We start from the raw sequence: 9813 nt of genomic DNA, 5'->3' as shown, positions 1-9813 counted from the left end.
CAAAGCTGAAACCAATCCCACAGCCTCTGTCCCCTGCAGCTTCAGGACAAACTTATGACCTGGGACAAGAAAAGGAGAAGAAATGGTCACTCTTACAGTAGTTATTTTATTTTATTTTTTTGATGAGGAAGATCAGCCCTGAGCTAACATCCTTGCCAGTCTTCCTCTATTTTGTATGTGGGATGCCGCGGCAGCACGGCTTGATGAGCGGTGCGTAGGTCCACCCCTGGGATCCAAATCTTCCAACCTGTGAACCCCGGAATGCAGAAGCAGAAGGCTCGAATTTAACCACTATGCCGCTGGGCCAGCCCTCACTCTTACAGTAGTTTTAAGTAGCTTTGTCATCCTCTGGCTGTGTCATGGCCTGGCCCCGGCTCTCCTCCCCAGTCCTGATGGCAGGTCCCCCAAGAGAGGACCCCAGTGAGAAGCACGTGTGGTCTCTGTGCTTCTAGTTCTTCAGGAGCTGGGTCTTGGAGTAGGGCACGCTGGGCAGCAGCAGAGCCAGCAGTGTCTCCCCTAGAGTCTTGGGCAGCTGAATTCTGATTGCTAAAGACTCACTTGCAGAATTGTTTTTCATTCATGGGTGGTCTTATGCTTTCTTGTTTAAACCAGGACACTGAGAGAGAGAACAAGGACTCAGAATCATTAGTGGCACAGTGGATGTACAAGTGGAGAGTCCTTGTAAGGCGGGACCTGTGGTGACTCTATTGTAAAGCCACAGTCCATGCCCCAGGCCCTGTGTGATGTGGGGAGGGGGCTGGGGTGTGTGAGGCAGTGACAGATGTGTGGTTCCTACAATCACGGCTCTTACAGGGTGGCCAGAAATGAGGCAGATGGCAGGCAAGAGGGCACAGTAGCCAGAAAATGTGGTGGGAGGGAAATCCCTTCCACTCCTTGCCTTCCATGTATGCTGTCTCCTTCCCCTCCAGCTTCCCATAAATTGGCCTGTGTGGAGAACCCCAAAGGGCTGTGGGTGCCAGGCTGGCTCTGAGGATGGCCCAGAGACTTGCCTCTGCCCTGCCAGCCCATAAATCCTGTGTGTCCTGCCAGGTGTGGGTGGCTGGGAGACCTGCCAGGACACATGGCTCTGAAACACTGCCTCTGAATCACTGTCTTTACAGTTTATTGCCCTAAAATGTGGAGGGAGAGATCTATTGATAGCTCCAATTTGCTCTCTTTTATTTAAACAGACTCCCAATTCTGACCACTTGACTCTCAAATCAACGTATACGAGGTGTCTCGCCAGGAGGAAAACATTCAAATTGTGACGGATCTGCCTGTCCAACCCATCGAGGCTGTTATGACGGCCAAGCACAGCCTCTGCCCCAGGGTTTCCACGAAGCGACAGTTGTAACAGCACCCAGCATCTGTCCGGAGCCCCCGCTGTCTGCAGTGAGAGGTTCTGTGCTGGTGAGTGATGGAGAAATTCCTTGTCTCATGTGACGAGTGGAACGTGCTAGGTCCAGGCCCCTTGCCTCTAGGAGCTCATGTCGGACGGGGCACACACCTCCAGGTGAGGCCAAGTCTCATCTCAGTGGGCATAACAACCCCTCCCTGGCGAAATCCACGGTGGGGGCTTCTCCAGGACAAGTCACACCTGGTCTTGGACCACATCTGTATCACCGTGATTTCTGGTCTAGTACCTGGGGTGATGAAGCAGCCCTCCTAACCATGCGGAGGAGGCCCTCATGCCTCAGTCCAGCCTTGTTCGTCATCCCCCCTCCCTGGGCAGGCCTCTCCCCTACCACCTGCTCTCTAAGGCAGGCCTGTGTCTGGAGGGAGCGGCCGCATCTGCTGTTTTATTGCTGTGGGCGGATGTATGCTGTGCTGTGCTATTCAGGATCACATTGTTAACATTACAGTGATGTGAGGGAATGGTGTCTGAATCCCATCCTTTCCCTGCAACCTTCTTAAATGATAGGTGGGGAGGTGATGGGAGGGGTGGGGGGGAGGTGCAGATATGCAAGGGGTGAGATGGACAATGTTTTGCACCAAATTTAAAAAAATGATATTTGGGGATTAGAGTCATCCGATGAGCGTTAATAGTGACTTGTCAAATATGACAGGCTCCATGTACACCGTCCTCACTGAGTCTCAGGGCAGCCAGCCGGGGCTGCCATGTTGGCATGGCCCAGAAGAGGAGGGTGAGAAGCGTGACACTGAAGGAACAAGCCGGGCATCGCCAAGGGGCCGTCCTGCGGTTGGAGCTGGGCCCCTCGTGCCCCTGCTGCCTTGTGGGTGGGGGCAGCCATGTGAGGAAGGTGGGTGGCACACCCCCGTTTCTCCATCTGGCCCCTCTTTGGCTCCATTTGCCCGGGTGACCCTCTTGGGTGTGTGCCAGGGTCCCTGCCGTGTAACTACGTTCCAGAGAACAAGTTCTTGTTCTCCGCCCCTCCTCAGTGGGCACGTCACCACTGGCTCCAGGGGCTGAGAACAGCTAGGAGCCCGGAACAGCAGCGCCAGCTGCGGCCTTCCTGCTGCTGAGAAAGGGGTTTGGAGAACTCTGCCGAGGGGTCTGCCTACACCCACGTATTCTACTCCCCTTTGAAGCCCAGGCACTTCCTTTGATCTTCCTGGGAGAGCTGCCTTATCTTGCCTTGTCCTGGGGGGATCATGAACTTCTGTCACCCCTGCCCTGGCTTTCTGGAAGGCACTGGCTCCAGGTCATGCTGTGCTGTCCTGGGTGGGTCCTTCCCGTCCGGCCACTGTGTGAAATGCAGCAACTTCCCTCCTGGCTCTTTAGGAATGAGCCTTTGCGCGACTTCCTGTTTGATCAACCCCGAACAGCAGCCCCCCACTTGGATTCCGAGTGGCCCCACGCCTCCCCTTGAGCTGGTCCTGTGCTCTGTGTGGAGACTTTCCTTCCCTTCCTGCGGAAGTGGGTACGAGCCCTCTGTGGGATCCACTGCATGGCTGGGCATCCACAGGGAGGTGGGGCTGATCTGGGGAGCGGGTCACTGCATGCTTCCACGTGGTCTTTTTGTGCCAGTTTTGGAAAGACCCTCCTAAAGCAGTGTCTCCAGCACAGAGATGACCTGGTGGCAGCTCTGGCTGATGGGTCAGCTCACGGATAAATTGCTCCCCCTAGACTGCCCCATGCAGGCTCCAGAGATTCATGGTATGGACCCACCACAGCCCGAAAGAGGATGAGACGTGGGTCCTAGGAAGCCGGGGATTCTGCATCTGCACTGTGTTGGCCACCCTCACTGCCCCCTCACCGTGCAAACCACCCCCCGGTGTCCCCGCCCCACCCCGCCACAGGCGGAGACGACAGACATGCAGCAGGCAGGGGCACGCAGCCCAGCTGGGCCAGGACCGGCCCTGAGGCCTCGGTGCCTGAGCCTCCCATGCTGCGAGGAAGCGTAATCGCCCCATTGGTGCTCTGTGTAGATTAAAGCATTCCTACCACGGAGAGCTTGTACCCCGTCAGGAGTCAATAGCTCATAAGACGCAGCGTTATTCCCATTGTTGTTAGAAGGTAATTCTGCCCCTGCTCTGCCAGGAGACAGATCCCTTCACCCCACCACTGATGCCCCAGGCTGGAGCTGACTCTCCATGTGGCATTGCCCCAGCCCCCAACCCACTGCAGGGAGCACAGAGAGGGGTGGGCATCTCCCTGCCCAGGGAGCTCACACCCTGGACTGGCACACACCCCAGCATGCGCAGGGCGGTATGAAGAATGTTCCAGAGCCCCAGGGCAGAGGTGGTCTATGGTAAACGTGCCTCAGAGTCAGACTGGAGACTGAGCTGTACTTTGCAGGAAGGCACGTTCCCAGGGAGGGTGAGGGCACTCCCGCCAGCAGGAACAGGACGGAGGAAGGCCCTGCCGTGTTGAGTTCACAATATGTGGGGTGTGATCACTCCAAGGGGCCTGGAGCAGAGCGGGCAGCAGGAGACTGGACAGGAAGGCCCAGTGGTGTCCTGCCCAGAGTGAATAAATCCTGTGGCTGATGGGGCGTCAAAAGCTATTGTAGGGGACAGGGGCTGGTTTGCTCAATAATAGTGGGACAAAGTGGGGCTGGATGTTTGAGGGGGGCTGGCCGACAGGAAGAAAGCAGAGGCCAGGAGGCCAGCCAGATGCCTTGGCCTCAGGCCACATCTGCTGGGCCTCCAGCCCCACCCTCCCTTCTCCATCCTTCTCCGTCCTACTCTGTGCTCTGGGACGCTGACCTGTTGGGTGGAGACAGCGGAGTTCAGTCAGGGGGGGCCCCAGCAGGAGACGCCGAGGAAGGAGAGAGACCCACGTGTTTGCCCCATGGGTCCATGATGCTGAACCAAGGTTCTCATGGCGGCCGAGTTCTTGGATGGCCTCCATGCCCACAGAGCATCTCCTGCAACTGTGGCTCTCTCTGCCAATGTCACACGCTGCCTCCTTTTGTGCCTTCACGTGGAGGGGCCTCACGGCCCCACTGTCCTCCCCCGGTGCCTCACCAGCCCTTTCCTGCCCACGATGCTGCAGTCTCTCTATCAGACTGCCTTGGGTCCCACGGTGCCTTCTCAACAGGGATGATGGGGCGGCAAGAATTGGTTCTTGGAGGACACAAAAATCTTCCTCTTCTTACATAGTTAGCACAGATACACATGCAGCGTGTAAGCAGACACACTTGTGTCTGTGATAGTGACACCTCCTGGGGGGGCGATGTCAGGAAAGTGTCTAAAGAGTCTCCTGAGAGGGTGATGATGAGCAAAGGGTGGAGAGACGTGAGGCTTTGGGGTCAGGACAGGACGGCAGCGCTGAGAGGAGGAGAGAGAACTAGAGAGACTCGGGCACATGGAGGACCCGGTGACCGATGCTGGGGTGATGGGAGAGCAAAGAGAGGACCCTCCTGGACTCCCAAGTGTGATCTTGATCAGTGACAGGCCAAGGGCAAGTGGGAAGTCAAGGACACAAAGACAGCCAGGAACAGCGCAAGGACACAAAGACAGCCGAGGAAAGGCACAAGGACACAAAGACAGCCAGGAACGGTGCAAGGACACAAAGACAGCCAGGAACGGTGCAAGGACACAAAGACAGCCAGGAACGGTGCAAGGACACAAAGATAGCCAGGAACGGCGCCAGTCCTGGGGCAGGGACAGCAGGAGCGTGTACCCCCAGAGTCTGATTAGAAGACAAGCTCAGAGAGGACACCCAGGAATATGAGGGGATGAAAATACCCCTGCACCCACAGGAACGCTGCAGGCTGGACACCAGGGCTCGCAGTGACCTTGGGAGGAACACAGCTGGGCAGAGGGGCAACGGACCCAGTGTGGGGAGCAGAGACCCCTGCCACAAGTGGGCGTCGACAGACCGTGTGTCGTGAGCAGATGCCTAATGTGGGCAGAGGTGTTTTGGTTTCATGATGGGGGGAAGATATTGCCAGTTGTGTAATATGTAATTATTTTTATAATACGATGGTGATGAGGATGGAAGAAGTCAAATGCAAGGAGATCACTGTGAAAAGTGTAAATGGTAGCAAGTGCTAGCTATTATTCTGTCTGAGACCCCCAAATTCTCTCTCTCTCTAATAACCAAAACAAACCCAACGTCCCATCAGAGGAAGGTCGGCCTCTGCCACCCTGAGGGCTGGGCTCTGCCACGCCGATCGCCTGGCCCCTGCACAAAGAACTCACTCCACACCCTTCGGGGATCTGCGGTCCGGGAATGTGGGCCTGAGCAGGAGGGTCTCCCCATGTAAGCCCCGCAGGGAGGTAAACAGGAGGAGTGCTGACATGACAGGGAGACGTCATTCCATCCGGGGACCACCCTCAGGACACATGTCACACACCCGACAAGAGGGTGCCAGCTTCCTCTCTCCAGAAGGGGAGGCAGAGACGCCTGGCGTCTCCCATCTCTCCTGGCCCCTGTCCGGGCCTCCGCTCTAGGATTCACTCACAGGGAGGCAGCCTCAGTCCATCTTCCTTCTCATGTCCCCGCCTGCGGCTGCTGGGGCCGCTGGGACTTCAGTGTCTTGGTGGACAAGTGTGTCCGTGGGCCCTCGGGGCACAGTGCCTGGCTGGGGGGAGATGATGAAACGCAGGCCTGTGCTTCCCGACAGCTGCCCAGGGACCGTATTGTAGGCCGCCTTGTCCCCCAGCCGTTTGCTGCCTCGTTGTGGAATGCCCACTGCCACGATGCAGGCGAGTTGCTGGTTTCCTAAGTGTCACTTTAAATGAAAATTAAGTCTTCGCTTCTGAACCTGATTCCCTCTCTCTCAGTGACACCTGGGGAAGATAACGGTGAGAATGTATTATCTCGTGTAAGATAAATATGAATCTGCTGCTGTTTGAAAAATGACAAAGCAACAATTTGGGGCCCTTTTACGGAGTGTGGCAAGCACGGGGTGGAACCGTCACCAAGAAATAATGGAGTGTTGAGCTGCTTGCCTGCCGCCACCACACGGGCGTTCTGCTCACAGGCGGGGAAGGAGAAGGGCGGCTCAGACCAAATAACGTGTTTCTTCCCCGTCAATCTCCTTCTCGGCGTTGCCAAGACACCTGCTAACACACTGCCGTTAGCAATGGCCAATGCCTGGTTAGGGGCACACACCTTGGTCCATCACTGAAGGGAGCACCATGGGCAGACACAACTGCAGTCAAAGACGGGATGGGCCGTGACCCTGCCACATCTACTCTCCACTTGGGGGTACGTATCCCCAAAAGCTGGTGACCCCTGCTTGTTCATTTGTTCATTTTAACTGATGGGAACTTCTTACAAACTAACTCTATTCATGTTCTAGGGACCAAAACAACCACAAGAACAAAAGTGAAATGAGAACCAATTGTAAACCAGGAAGCAGGATTCTGAGCTGTGACCTTCGTGACCTTCACTGAAGCTGGGCCTGGAGCTGTGCCGGGCTCGGGGCTCTGACCACCAGGGCTCTCTGCCTCACCTCATTCCGGGAGGCTTCCTGCCAAGGAGGCGGGGAAAGCAGACCAAGGAGCTTTGACAATAACCTGCCTGCTACGTGACTTCATTTTCAAAGCCCATTCTTCTTCTTCATCTCATTTGAGAAAACCAGCAGTTTATCAATGTGAACTGGCTTATGGGAGAGGTTCTGCAGAACTTAGAAAAGTGTGATGCCAGATAAATATTTAATTTGGAGGATTTGGGGGGTTTTTCCGCTGCCACTATGTCTGTAATTGTTTCTCCCACGGAGATTTGACCTTCAAATGGAACTGACAAATAGGGGATTGGCCAAAAACACCAGGAGTGAGATTATAGACTGTGCTGTCTGTTCAGTAAACGTCAAATACACTCAGTCAGACCACAGCCCTTGATTTCCAGCTGCTCTCAGAGAAGACGGAGATGGGCACGAGGTGAGGCGTCCAGAGCTGGGGATGCCGTGTGCTGGTGGTCCATCTGACCTCCACTCCCACCTGGTGAGGAGACCCCCAGTATTCAGTCACGGCTGATGCAAAGGGGCACTGGGGAGTCCACTGGCTCTTCGATGAGTTGTTCTTCTGCCTGAAATACAGGCAGTAAGGACCAACCAGCTTACGTCATCTGCTGCCGTGTAACAATATTCCCACACACTCAGGGCTTAACACAGCACACCCCGTCACCTCAGGTTTCTGTGGGTCAGGGGTCCAAGCAGCCCAGCTGGGTCCTCCATGGGCTGACATCAAGGTGTCAGCTGGGCCTGGGGTCTCATCTGAGGCTCAGCTGGGGAACGATGTGCTTCTGACCTCCCGCGTTGGTCAGCAGTATTCAGTTCCTTGTGGCTGAAGGACTGAAGACCTCGTTGTTTTGCTGGCTGACGGCCAGAGGCCGCTCTCAGCTCCTCACCACAGGGCGGCTCACGACACGGCAGCTTGTTCCTCCAAAGCCAGCAAGGGAGAGAGCCTTGAGTAGGGTGGGTGTTACAGCCTTGTACTCACATGCATCCTGCCACCTGTACTCTAGCGGCTAGGAGCAAGGCACCAATCCTGCCCACACTCCAGGGCAGGGGATCGTACAACGATCATGGGGCCAGCCTCGAGTCTTCCTGCCACACCATCTTCTAGAGAAAGAAGACACTGGCTTGAAATTGAATCCAGAATTTGGTTTGTTTATTAACACAAACATCTGAAGACTTTTAGATTCAGGTGGGCAGTGTATCTGGCCCATGGGCTTTGAGAACTTACTCTGCTAGGCCCTAATTGCACGACCTAAGCAGTGGATATCTGTTCCTCTCTCCTTGTCCGAAATGATCATCCCTTCCTCATAGTGCCCTCACAACCTTTTGGAACCCCCGCCAGTGTAAGCAATGTTGGTGAAAAGGTGATTTCACTGCTTGGTGGTTTCTGCCACCAGGAAAGCGGATAGTTAAAGGGGCCGTAGCACTGGCTCCCTCCCCTAAGAGAGACCTTATCTTGGCCAGTTGGACACTGCACACCTGAGCCATGGACCTAAGCCCCTGACACGAGGACATGAGAGAGAACTGGCAGTTGGTTACCAAATGATGGGGTATTCACATACTCCTTCCTGTCAGGAGAGCATCGCTGCGTCCCACATCTGGCCCGCGGATGCCCTCGGGGCCACCTGGGATTCTAAGCTGGTTCCCCAGTCTCTGGCATGTGTTGTGGGCTTCCTACTTGAAAATTTCCTTTTGCTCAAAGCAGTCAGAGCTCAGCTCTGTATCAGAAATAAGACTCCTCACTGAGAACACCTTGTCACGGTGATGTGGACACTGCTGACCCGACAGGCTACAGGCACTCCCAGCCGACCTGAGAACTGTGTGGTTAGTAATTCAGGATCAGATGAAACAATAATATTGGCCCCCTGGTCGGAAACAGAGCATTAAATTGAAAGAAGAGCTTATTTACTTATTTCTTTATTAGCAATGGAAGCTGCGCCTCCTGTCAATCTGAGACCAGGCCTTGACCAGAGGGATTCATTTTGTGAATATTCACAGCTTCAACGTTTTAACCCCTGACTGAATTTAGAGAGTGCCTATTACTTCTTAATTGCTCATGTGTTTCCTTTCTGCTGAAGATATGCATCTGTGTACAGATCTGTTGCGTTGCACACATACATACGAGTTATTACCGAGTTAGTAATTTCTGGGCACCATTGTATACGCAGAGTTACTTGGTGGCCTCTACTCTTTAATTAAGACAGAAGGAAAGCACTGTTTAATATCTGTAGCTAATTTTACTAAAGTGGATTTATTCCGGCTTTTGGTGTCTTGCTTTTCCTCGTAGACGTCAGCTGATCATCTTAGCTGGTCTTCTCTGTTGTGCATCTCCTCAACCCCTCTCACCTGAAGCAGTGGCCACCAGTAATGCAGCCACCAAAAGTGTCACTCTGCCCCCTGTTTAAAGTCAGACCAGTGCAGACAACTCCTCAAGAAATAATAGTGTATTATATAAAGAGTAACGAACAAAAAGTTCATTGTGTTTTTGCCTTCATGAGAAAAGTGGGCTGGACCAGTCCCCAGGTAATGAGAAACTAGATACCATTTTTTCTAATTAAAACAACAAATGAAAAGCCAAGATGCTCATTATTTTTGGTTAGGGTAAGCAGTTATTCACTTAAAAAAAGGAAGACTTTTGAGAATGAAAGTATCATGTAAAAATTGATTTTTAACTGGAGAAATCAAATATGTCTACAATTTGACACATGCCAAGAATTGTAGTGAATTACAAAATGGAACAAGTGTAGGCTTACACTGAGTTCCTTTGTGAGGGAAACAAGAGGTACAGTCTGATAGTTGGCACTTATCCAACACCGATTTGTTTTAACACTTTGCTCAAGAAAGGCATTGAGTAAAACTCTCCTAGGGGATGCACAGACTGGGGACAGGACAAGCCCGTTATCTCCTTCCTGCTGTGAGGCAGCTGATCTAGACGGCC

At 53.7% G+C, this 9813-nt stretch overlaps 1 long non-coding RNA gene across 1 annotated transcript; it reads left to right on the top strand.

Moving 5' to 3' along the window:
- Positions 1 to 591: 591 nt before the first annotated feature.
- Positions 592 to 4013, top strand: LOC131407553 (uncharacterized). The gene is made up of 3 exons (XR_009220519.1): positions 592 to 681; positions 1191 to 1410; positions 2067 to 4013. It is a non-coding gene; the product is annotated as an uncharacterized LOC131407553 (long non-coding RNA).
- The last annotated feature ends 5800 nt before the right edge of the window (positions 4014 to 9813 follow it).

Source organism: Diceros bicornis, chromosome 6, assembly GCF_020826845.1.
Source record: "Diceros bicornis minor isolate mBicDic1 chromosome 6, mDicBic1.mat.cur, whole genome shotgun sequence".
NCBI lineage: Eukaryota > Metazoa > Chordata > Mammalia > Perissodactyla > Rhinocerotidae > Diceros > Diceros bicornis.
The sequence above is the reverse complement of the archived record's forward strand: the minus strand, read 5'-3'. Positions and strand labels throughout refer to the sequence as shown.